Below are 11,227 nucleotides of genomic sequence, written 5' to 3'. Positions count from 1 at the left end.
TACTTCACAATCCGTGGAAACATAATACACATAGATTCTGAATCCACATGCTCAATGTGGCTGCCACTAGCCACCCGTGACTACTGAGTATTTCAAGTGTGACTAGGGCAACTGAAAAACTAAATTTTTAATTTTAATTTTACTTTAATTATAAATTAAAACTGGGACTTGATTCAGTTATTGGAAAACTTTGAAGTATCTTTGGGGACACTTGGGTGTGTGAATTTAAGTTTTTAACTGCAAATCTTATGAAATTTAAATATAGATCAAGTAGTTTTGATGAAAATTTAGCATATGCCTTGAGATGTAAAATAAGTAGAAAATACACACAGGATTTTAAAGATTTGGTAGGAAAACTATAACATATCTCATTAATAAGCTCATCATGTAATTGGTTACATGACAAAATAACATTTTGGATATATTGAGTTAAATAAGTTACAGTATTAAAATTAATTTTGCCTGTTTTATATTTTCTGTTTTTAATACAGCTACTGGAAAACTCAAAGTTACTATGTGACTTATATTATATTTCTGTTGGATGAAACGTCTCTGAATTCCCATATCTTCATATGCTCTGTATCTCTATGAGCTTAAATGTATAGAGGCCCTGCTCTCTACCTCAGCCTTCTTCCCTTGTAATCTCCCTGGAACAGTTGGGTACAAGTTGACTGGGAAAAAGTGAGGATAGAGATGAGGGCGGCGCGTGCAATCACAGTGGGAGTATGAGGTGGACGAATGGACTTGTCCTCTCAGCCAACCTTTTGTTCCCTTCACTCTCTCATCCCTGGTAGGAAGAGGATCTTCAGTAACACAGAGTAAAGAAAGGGAGACTTTGCAAGCAGAATGCAACATCATGATTATGAGAGAGCCATTATGTGCATGAGAAATGTTTGGTTCACCCCAAGTGACTCGCCTTGAAGACCCTGAAGGGTTAGAACATTTGCTTGACTTCTAGATCATTCCCCTGATGGTCCCAGGGGCCAATGGTCTCCTTCTCTGTGCTCTGTGAGAACCTCTGGCCCCCAATGGAAGGGAGCCTGAGAGCGATCCATGTATGGGAAACTCTGGAAGGAATGTGGGGACAAGAGAGAAGAGGGAGGAGGACAGGACAGAAGGGACACCCAGGCAGTGGCCTGGTTCCGGCTGCATGTGGCGGACTGGATGAGACATGTATCTCAACAGGGTGCACCGTCTTCCAGTCTCCGTGTACGTCTGCGATTGTGCCTGTCTAGAAGCTAAATTATTTTCTTTCTGGTGATGGATATAGTAAGTACAACTCAGTGCTTTCATTGATAATCTATAACTTTGACCCCTAAAATAGGAATTTAATTGATGTTTCCCCCAGTTTTAGCCAAAAGACAGCTGTCCAACAGTATGAGCTAATGCTTTAGAATAAACTTGGCTAGGCATTCCTAGCTTGGTTTGTACAGTTTGATTATCATGGCTTTTTGTGGAGGCCAACCCATTGCCAATGTCCACTTCTACTTTTCCAGTAATAATGATAGCGGCTAGAATATGTAGTGTGCACAAAAGACTGTCAAAATGAGACTAGGCCTCTAATTAAGCCATACCATATCCATCCCATTAAGCTGCAAAATCATGAAGCGGGAAAACTGGTTCTTACTATGTGAGCCTGGGAGCACAGTGACAGTTGGAATGGCATGGAATGAGGTGTACATGGCCAGCCAAGGGTTGCTTCTGCCAGACTTTTTCCCCTATGGTCAGAAAAGACAGGGGCCAAAAACCTTAGAGACGAAATAATCCATTTTTTAAAAATCCAGACCACTGGCAGGGAGATTACATTATAACCCAAAAGAGTAGTTAACATATTAGGGTCTTTGTTTATAGAACCTCACGGAGTCATGTGACAGGACGGGAATGCATTCACTGGACTTGCATTCCAATGAATCTGCTTAATACCTAGGTGTTGGGGTGTTGTGGGTCCTTGGACATGGCTTAATTTAACAGTGCTGGCAGTGGGGACATCACATGCATCTGTGCTCAGCTTGGAGTACAACCTGGGAGAACCTGCCCAGCGTGTTTTCGGGGGGCCGGGCAGCCTGCAGAGGGAGGGGGCTATTGGAGATTTGGCAAGCAGAAGGCGACTGCTGCAAACCATGCTGGGGGCAGCACTGGTTGACCCCAAGGTGGGTAACATGAAGCCCAGCGCAGCCCCTATCCAGAGGAGTCGGCAAGGGCTGTGAGCTCAGGTAGGCTGGCATACCCTGCCTCCCCTGTCTCTCAATCCCATCCCCGGGAGATGTCAATTCTGGGGGCGCTCACATTTCTGCCTAGAGGAGGAGCAGAGGGACAATAAGACCCCAGTCCCCAGTGGCTGGGGGCTCCCTGGTAAACTTCATCGCAGCGGAGGCAGCGGCGTAGGGAAGGAGCACAGACTCCACTCCCCCAGCAGTGCTGACCTGCGACCCCACGGAGGAGAGGCAGGCACCTTGACACACTAGGAGAGCCAGACCCATGCCATGGTGCTCTTAAAATCTCTTAAAGGTACAAAACAACATGTATTCCTTTTTTTAAGAAAATAGTAAAACACAAAAATCATCTGTAATCCCATCACACAGAGAGAACCACTGGTAAGAAGTTTTATGAAACATGACATTTTACTTTGTATTTACTGTTTTTCGCCTGTTATTTTTATTTCAGAACACTGTTCTATGCCATTGAGTATTTTTCAATATTACCTATTTAATAGAGGTATAGTGCTCATTTTCTTGTATGCATAAATCCATCTCTCTATTGTTTTGGTTTGAAGCAGACTTCATATTAAATATATATTTATATATGTGTGTGTGTGTATATATATATATGCATGTATATATGTATTTATCTTGGTGTCAGCAGATTTCATTGCTGAAAAGAATTCCTTTTATATTATTTCCCATGATTTCCCTCTTCCATTGCATATGACTTTTCAAACAGTTGTTGATATGATTTGCCTCTGTGTCCCTGACCAAATCTCATGCTGAATTGTAATCCCCAGTGTCGGGGAGGACCTAGGGGAGGTGAGTGGCTCATGGAGGCAGAGTTCTCACGAATGGTTTACTACCGTCTGCCGTTGGTACTGTACAGTGACAGAGTTTGCACAAGATCTGGTTGTATAAAAGTGTGTAGGCTGGGAGCAGTGGCTCATACCTGTAATCCCAACACTTTGGGAGGCCGAGGCAGGTGGATCACTTACAGTCAGGAGTTTGAAACCAGCCTAGCCAAAATGGTGAAACCCCATCTCTACTAAAAATAAAAGAATTAGCTGGGTGTAGTGGCGTGTGCCTGTAATCCCAGCTATTCAGGAGGCTGAGGCAGGAGAATCGCTTGAATTCAGGAGGGAATGGTTGCAGTGAGCTGAGATCATGCCACTGCACTCCAGCCTGGGTGACAGAGCAAGTCTTCTTTAAAAAAAAAAAAAAAGTGTGGCACCTCCCCGCTCTCTCTCTTCCTCCTGCTTCTGCCAGGTAAGACGCCTGCTCCCTCACTGCCTCCACCATGGGTAAAAACTCCTGGAGGCCACCCCAGAAGTAGATGTTGCCACGCTTCCTGTACAGCCTGTGGAACTGTAAGCCGATCCAACCTCTTTTCTTTATACATTACCCAGTCTCAGGTATTTTTCAGTAACAGTGTGAGGACGGACTAACACGGTTGTGTGGCCATGCTTCCTCAGCTGTGGCTTACTGACTGTTAAATATTTGCATGGAGCCACGTTTCCCACAGGTTGCTCCCAGCCAGCGGCTGAGCAAGGCAGGTCCACTCTGGGGAGAGGTTGGGGCTGGGTCTTCTGGTTCAGGCTTGAGGATGCCCTGTGGCTTTGCAGAACTTTCCCGGGGCCACCTGCTTGCAACCATCCCTCCTCTCTCCTTCACTGGGGTCAGACTCACACCACAGTCTGAAGGCTATTCCAGTTCCACCCAGCTTCCCCCCAGTTTCTCTTAGGCATTTTCCCTGATGAAATGGTTGCCTATTTGATCCATTTCTTTGCACTGCTTCTTAGGGGACCTGGGGTAAAACTACCTGATTCCTACTCCTTGCCAGACCGCCCCTGTGGATGGCTGTTCTGCAGGAGGGGTCTTGCCTTGCCTCCTCCGCCATCATGGCTTCAGGGCGCTGGGAGCTGTCACTGCATGGAACACATCCCGGTTCCCAGGCTGCCCGAACGTGAGGGCGCCTCCCTTCTTCATCTGCATGGTGACTCCTGAGGCCGCGTTCCTGGGGTCCTCGGCAGCCCCTCCTTCCTGTCTCTGTGATGGTGCATCTTGGCTGAGGTGTAGAAGATGGGGAAGTGAGCGGGCTGAGAGCAAAGAGAGGTGATTGATGGAAATGAGAAGAAAGGCGTTCTGCTCAACTCACAGAAGCATCCAAGGAATGGAGCACAGGCGCTGGAGCACAGGCACAGGTGTCTCCATCGGGGACAGGGGAAAAGTTAAAAACACAAACAAGAACAAAACTTTGTGTAGGTGGTCTCTGTGCTGGGACACAAACTGAGGCCCTCTGCGTTTCACACTGAGGCCATTCATGGCATCGGGTCCTTTTGCTCCTCTCAGGCATCCCTTCTTCCCAGTATCTGCCTTAAGGAAAGGTCGTCATCTCTGTTTTCCTCTTGCATTGTTTTCACCTTTATCTGTGGAAAGCTGGAAAGACTGTACAGGCAGCTTTCTCCAGATGACAGGCGAAGCAACAGCCATAGGAAACTCTACATCCATTTGAAATTCTAGTTTCTGCTGAGGGTTCATATTTTAAATGGAACCCATGAGCCCACTGTAAAGCCAAGCCCAGCTCGGTGGTGGAGGAGCGTCTACAGGAGCTATGAGGCACAGCATTTTCTAGTTCCTGCCCAAAAACAGAAAAGAAACCTTTTCTCTGCAGATTTTGTCAAGGGGTTCTGCAGGCAGTTGCACTTTCAACTCTCATTTGCCCATTAGCAAATGGAAAAATTATAATCATGTGAACTATTTTTGTTTTGTTTTTTAAATGTTGAATGATGTAGCAGTGTAGGTAAAGTCCTGCATTTGGAGGTCAGAACTGTAAAAGCCATTTTTGAAAGGAAGACGGTTCTCGACAATAAGCATCTTGATCTTGAAAGCCTTGAGGAGCAGGGACAGAGCAGATGGTGCAGGTGAGAGCAGGAACAAGAGCAGCAAAAGAAAAAGAGCAAACCACACCGGAAAAGCAACCCTTGACCAGCCCCGCCGGCTCTGAGCCCTGTGCCAGGTGGGGTCAGGGGAGAAGCTCTGGGCCCTGCCTGCTGTGTTCTGGCCTCAACCCCAAGCTGTCCCTGAGGGCTGCGCCCCAGAATCCGAGGATGTGAAACATGGTTTTGAGCCCTCCTCTGGTGAGGAAGGGACCGTCAGACTCTCAGATCATGCCGAGGCTGCTCTCATTTGCTGTTTCATGAATGTGTGTTTCATGTGCATGTTGAAAGGAGCAAACTGTGTGTCGCCTGTGAAACAGGGGTTTGGTTCTTCAGAAGAAATCCTTCTGGAGTTCTTACAAAGCTCCAAGTTATCCAGAAGCCCCAGGGACCAAACACGCATTCTGGCTGGAACTGTGATACCCAGACGGGCCAGTCGTGGAAATGGAGCTCATGGAACGTGGCCTCGCAATGGCTGGCGGAGCAGGAAGGATGCCAGGCAGGGCTCCCTTGAATCAGCCTGGCCGAGAGAGGTGGGCGGGATTCAGTGAGGATATCTCAGACTGCACTGAAATTAGTATTTTATTTACACACATTCACACATATACAATACACCAAGAGACAGAAGAGGGAAAAAACTATGATACTTTGCTGTTCATGTGAGTTTCTACACGGATACAAAACACTCTTGTATGCAAAGTTCACAAGGCCTGGGCTCCTTCACCTAGTGTCCTCACGGCAATGCGCTGGGCAGGGTGAGTCCCACATCGCTCTCAACAGCTGAAGGGGAGCTGCTTGTCTTGGCAGGACCTTGAGAGTTAATGACGCATGTAATAGTGTGTGGGGAAAGTGAGAGACGATGGAGAATCATGCGGTACAAAAAAGGCAAAAATATGTGTTATAGAAATAGAATATTTTTTGCGTCAAACTGAAATCTTCCCTATCCTGAGAATTTCAGGACAACGACAAAGTCACAGGTCACATCCTGAAGGACGCCCTGCCGGACTCTGGCTTTACCTCTCTCAGTACCCTGGGGTGGGGGTATTGATCTAGAAAGCCACCTATTGCAGGGTGTGTGTGTGTGTGTGCATGCGCGCATGCACGTGCGTGTTTGTGTGTATTCATTAGTGCTTGCAGTCACTGTGAAGACACCGACTGTTCTGAACAAGACTTCCCAATAATGAAGGGCGAGCTTGCCTGAAACAAACTAGAAAAACACCATAAAAGAAGAAAAGAGAAAGCATGCCCAGGAGAGCCTCAAATGTCTTTTGTCCATATTGCTGTTTTTGTAAATCCGGGGTGAATAAAAAGCTGGCACTCTCCGGGTTTTCACTGGTCCTGGAATTCTTTTGTGGTGAGCACCACCTTGTGGTCTGCCTTTTGCATTTCCCAAGAACACGAGGTCATGGTCCCAGGCTTGCTGAAACCTGGTTACCACACTCGGGCTGGCCTCTCCTCCCCAGCCTCCTACGTCTGCTCCATCGTGCCTACATCCCACCCTACCAGAACCTTCCCACTCGAGGGCTCAGACCCATCTCAGGCTTGCCCCAGTAGGCTTGTCCCACTTTCTGGAAATAAGACTGAACATTAAGTTGCTGGCCTGAGCCCAAGGCCCAGGTGTCTTATTACAGCTGCTGTGCCACCCACACGGTCTCTCTGGGGCCACCCCTGGGGGACCATTGCCCTACTCAGTGCCCACCCACACAGTCCCTCCACATGCCCATTTTGCTCAAAATTTCTCTCTCCTCACTCCTACATCCCCCTTCAGCAACTTGCTGGGATTTTTTTTGGCATAATGTAGTGGGTCTGGCCAATCCCCAGAACAGGAACCTTCCCAGCAGCCCGCCACCCCTAGTCTACGATCACAGTCAACTTCAACCATAAACGTCTGGAGCAAGGAAAGCGTTGCCCCACCCCCTGGGAAATTCCGCATCCCGCCACATGAGGACCCATCCTGCACCCAGGGGCAGTGGAGGCGTCTCAGTCAAAGCGACTGCAGATGCTGGCGTAGCTCCACGTTGGACGACCAAAGGTGCCTCGTGGAGCGCTGCGATAAGCTCTGCCAAGGCCTGAAGCAAACAGGTAGAGCCGGGGTGTCATCCCAAAATAAAGCACAGTCAGAGAACAAGACGAGGAGACAGAGGAAGGAACCAGAACGAGGTGGCTGCATGCACTGGGTATAAGCAGGCACTTGGACTCTTGGTGTTTAATTCATTCTCATAGTAAGTTTTGGGAACGATTATTTTCCCATTGTACAGATGAGGATACCGAGGCTCACAGAGGTTGAAAATGTGCTTGTTTATCTTGAATTTCCCTAACACGATCAGCTTGCTGTAGATACTCAAGTTCTACAAGCTTCTAACTCCTCCCATGTAAAGCAGCAGCCAAGCTGCCCCACCAAGGCCTCCAGTTAGATGCATCTCTGGGCATCTTTCCTTGAACTCTCTTTGTTACCACCTGCTGGTCACAGAGCCAAGGAGGGCTGCACCCCCTTCCACCATGGCTGCAGATGCCCTCTGGGAGAACATTCGGGGCAGACTCCTGAGGACCCCAGGGTGTGGAGCACCTGTCCTTGCTGTGGCCAGGCTGTGCTCCATACCAAGGTAAGCAAAATGCCCTGTCGCCCACTGGGCATCATACCTGGGAACCTGGGCACACCCGAAAACTGCTCCATCATGCTCTGCCCACAGTCCCCTCACCAAAGGGCTCAGGCTATGGGGCCACTTTGAGGCAGGCACAGCTTTCCCCTGCACCCCTGTGTGAATCTTTGATTGCTGTAACTAATTGCCATAAACGTTGTGGTTTAAAACAGCACAAGTTTATGATATGTTCTGCAGGTCATTAGTTCAGTACAGATCTCATTGGACTAAAATCGAAGTATCGGCAAGTTGCATCCCTTCCTGGAGCTCTGGGGAAGGCCCGTCCCAGCTCCGTTAGGTTGCTGGTTGAACTCAGTTCCCTGGGTTCCCTGGGATTACAGACGTACACCACCATACCCCACTAATTTTTGTATTTTTAGTAGAAACCGGGTTTCGCCTTGTTGGCGAGGCTGGTCTCGAGCTCCTGGCCTCATGTGATCCACCCACCGCGGCCTCCCAAAGTGGTGGGATTACAGGCGTGAGCCACCGTGCCTGGCCTCCAATGGACTAGTTTTGAAGGAATCTCAGGATTTGCAACCTGCTGGAAGGAATTACTAGAGTCATTAGGGACCTCCCTGAAACCGCACTCATGGCCCACGCTGACCCCAACTGAGCTCACGATGCCAGTTGTTTTGGCTTCTGTTTAGATGGGAGGCAACTCCCCATGGCCCTTGGCTGAAGGTTCCTCCTGGAGTTGACCAGCACCCGCTGCAGGGGACGAACAAAGCTGACATCTCGTCACCCCAGTTCACACACAGTTAAGCCCCACTGATCCTGGGATGTAAGTCAAGGGGAGGCAGGACTACTCTGTTTAACTTCCCAGTCTCCTCTGATTGACTTGATGAAAAAATCCTGATGTTAAGCTCCCAGAAAAGGGTTTTCAGTGCTGAACTTGAACTGGGCATACTACCTACATCCTGTGTTCTGTGTTCATAAACGCAGAACACATTCCTGTCTCGTCTGTGCCTCATTTGTCTTTCCCTGCCCTTACTTCCACGTGAGAGCAGCCACTTGTGATCCTGTCCATTTACAACAATATGATCACAGGCCTGGGGCTCTAGACGCCGGACGCAGAAAAGAAAAAGACATGATAAATAACATTTAAAGCACTGCAAAGTTTGATTTTCATGTCTAATATCTGCCCCTGGAGAGTCTGCTAAATGTCTTTTTCCCCTCTTCATAATCCTTATGATAACAACTTTATTTGGGAATTAATCCAGATTCCCATTATTCATTGAATTACACTTTCCCAGCATGTAAGTTCCTCCCTGGTTGTAAGTTACAAAGTCTTGGAAGCTACATTAACTCTTTCAGCTCGCTGGGATGACAGGAAGGTATTGCTAGTCCTCATGTTTCAGAATTGTATCTGAAAAGCACTAATGTAGTTTTAAAGGGTTTCCAAATTAAAACTAGAGTGAAAATTGACCACTGGGAGAATCCTATTTATACTATTTTATAATGGGGTGCTTTAAATACACTTCTGTCCAGCCTACTGCCATTGGCTCTAATATATAGAGCGGGCATCTATGCAGAATGGGCATCCCTCTTCCAGTGGCACTGTGGAAGGGTTAAGCACCCACACTCTGAGGTCAAACTGTCCTGGTTGAAATCTTGACTCCATCCCTCACTAGTTGTGTGACCCCAGGTAAGTTACATAACCCCTCTGAGCCTTGGTTTCCTCATTTGTAAAGTGGAGAAAATAGCACCCAGTTGATGGGGCTGCTGTAAGGATGAAGTAATACGGTGCAAGAGGTGCTGAGACTGCTGCTTGGCAAACAGTGGACATTTGCTGAGAGCTTGCTGTGCACCAGGCACGGTTCTAAGTACTTTACATGCATTAATTCATTGAACTCGCTCAACAACCCAGAGGTCGGACACCATTATCCGTATTGCAGGCAGTGACCACTCTACAAATGTTGGTCGTCATCTGCTGATCTTGACTCGTAAAACGCATTCTCTTGGTCACTCCATCCACACTTAAGTTGGGAAACACCCCGCCCTGCCTCTAAGCCCAGTAATCGACTCTGGGCAGGGTCGAGTACCTGACCTAGGTCTAAGCCAATCAGAGCATCTCACTACCCTCGCCGCAGGGATTGGTCCACGTGGGCACATGACACTGCCGGGGCTGGGACTCCCCAGAAAGAGCCTCTCCCTCCTTCCTGCTGGACTAGCCTGAGAAGACGTGAGGCTGTCGCTGCTGCAGTACTGGGCAGAGGGCCTGTCTGAGAGGGAGCCAACCTCGAGGAAACTGGGTCAACCATGGACAAGGACACACCAGCTCTGCGACGTCACGTGAGCCCACGCAGGAAACCCGACTGCAGCCGGGACCCTATCGTGGCCCATGGCATCGGGGCTTCTCAGGGAAGCACTGGGGTGTAAGCTTCAGGCCCAAAATGCATCCCCACCCTTTTCCCCCTCCAGGCAGAGCAGAGACCACTGGGGCCTGCTTGCTGCACGGTGGAGCCCATGTCTTCAAGGTCGGGCTAATCTTCACTGGCCTCTCGGCTCCTTCCAGCTCCACTGACAGAAAGAAAGCAGATTAGATTACCGGGCGAGGTAATCCTAAGGTTTAGAGACTCTTTTGAGGAACCTGCCACAAAGGCCAACCAGAATCCGTATTACACAACCAGCTACTGACCTCCCTTTAGGAGAACAGGGCTCTAGGATAGGAGCAATCACATTTAAATTCTGCAATGAGATTGCTATTTAATCAAACAGCAAAATCATTAAAATCCTATACTTGTATGCATAATGCCACTTTGGCCTACTCACTTTCTGTCAAGAACTTTATTTTCCAATCCCGTAATTAATATCAGTATCATATTCCATTGAAGACCATCTGTTTCACCAGAGCATGTTATCAATCATCTCAGATTTCAAAACTTCACCCTGCTTTGCCCGATAGGGAAGTGAAAACGTTACATCAATAGTCATCTAAGCTGGCATGTGTGTGGGTGGGCCACAGGATTTGCTGGTGGATATCAGAAAAGTCATTTACCACAAAGTTCTGCTCACAGACTATTGCAAAAGAAGTAGCTCTAAAAGGAAGTTATTATGTTTGTAAAAACATGAGCACTTTTCTCTTCCTTTGGGCAAATGGAACAGTGTTTTACTATCCACCCAAATTACGTCACCAATGATTGAATTCTTCAAAGAATTCAAATCATGTGGAATGTTCCCAGAGCCTTCTGGGAAGGAAAACTAAATGTAGTCACCTTGACTTCACAGGCTGGAGGGCTGGGTGTGACAGGGCCCTTCAGAGAGCCTTGAGACAGAACCTCAGCAGACGGTGGCAGCTGAAGACCCAGGTCAGTTCCCAAATTGACCAGACACCTCCCATCAGTCCATTCCTGCCTGTGGACGGCCTCCCGAGAACCAACTTCCAACCACAAGGTCATTGTGGATGGTACAGAGTGGGAATGAAGGACTTATTTTTTATTTATTTATT

General features: G+C 48.0%; 1 long non-coding RNA gene across 1 annotated transcript in view; it reads right to left on the bottom strand.

Annotated features, from left to right (window-relative positions):
- Nucleotides 1–3,445: 3,445 nt before the first annotated feature.
- LOC117094338 overlaps nucleotides 3,446–11,227 on the bottom strand; it is a 28,729-nt gene continuing 20,947 nt past the window's right edge. Inside the window, exon 3 of the long non-coding RNA XR_004441509.1 lies at nucleotides 3,446–5,660. This is a non-coding gene — a long non-coding RNA (uncharacterized LOC117094338). The remainder of the gene's footprint in view (nucleotides 5,661–11,227) is intronic.

This window comes from Trachypithecus francoisi, unplaced genomic scaffold (genome assembly GCF_009764315.1).
Source record: "Trachypithecus francoisi isolate TF-2019V2 unplaced genomic scaffold, Tfra_2.0 Lachesis_group13, whole genome shotgun sequence".
Taxonomy (NCBI): Eukaryota; Metazoa; Chordata; class Mammalia; order Primates; family Cercopithecidae; genus Trachypithecus; species Trachypithecus francoisi.
The sequence above is the reverse complement of the archived record's forward strand: the minus strand, read 5'-3'. Positions and strand labels throughout refer to the sequence as shown.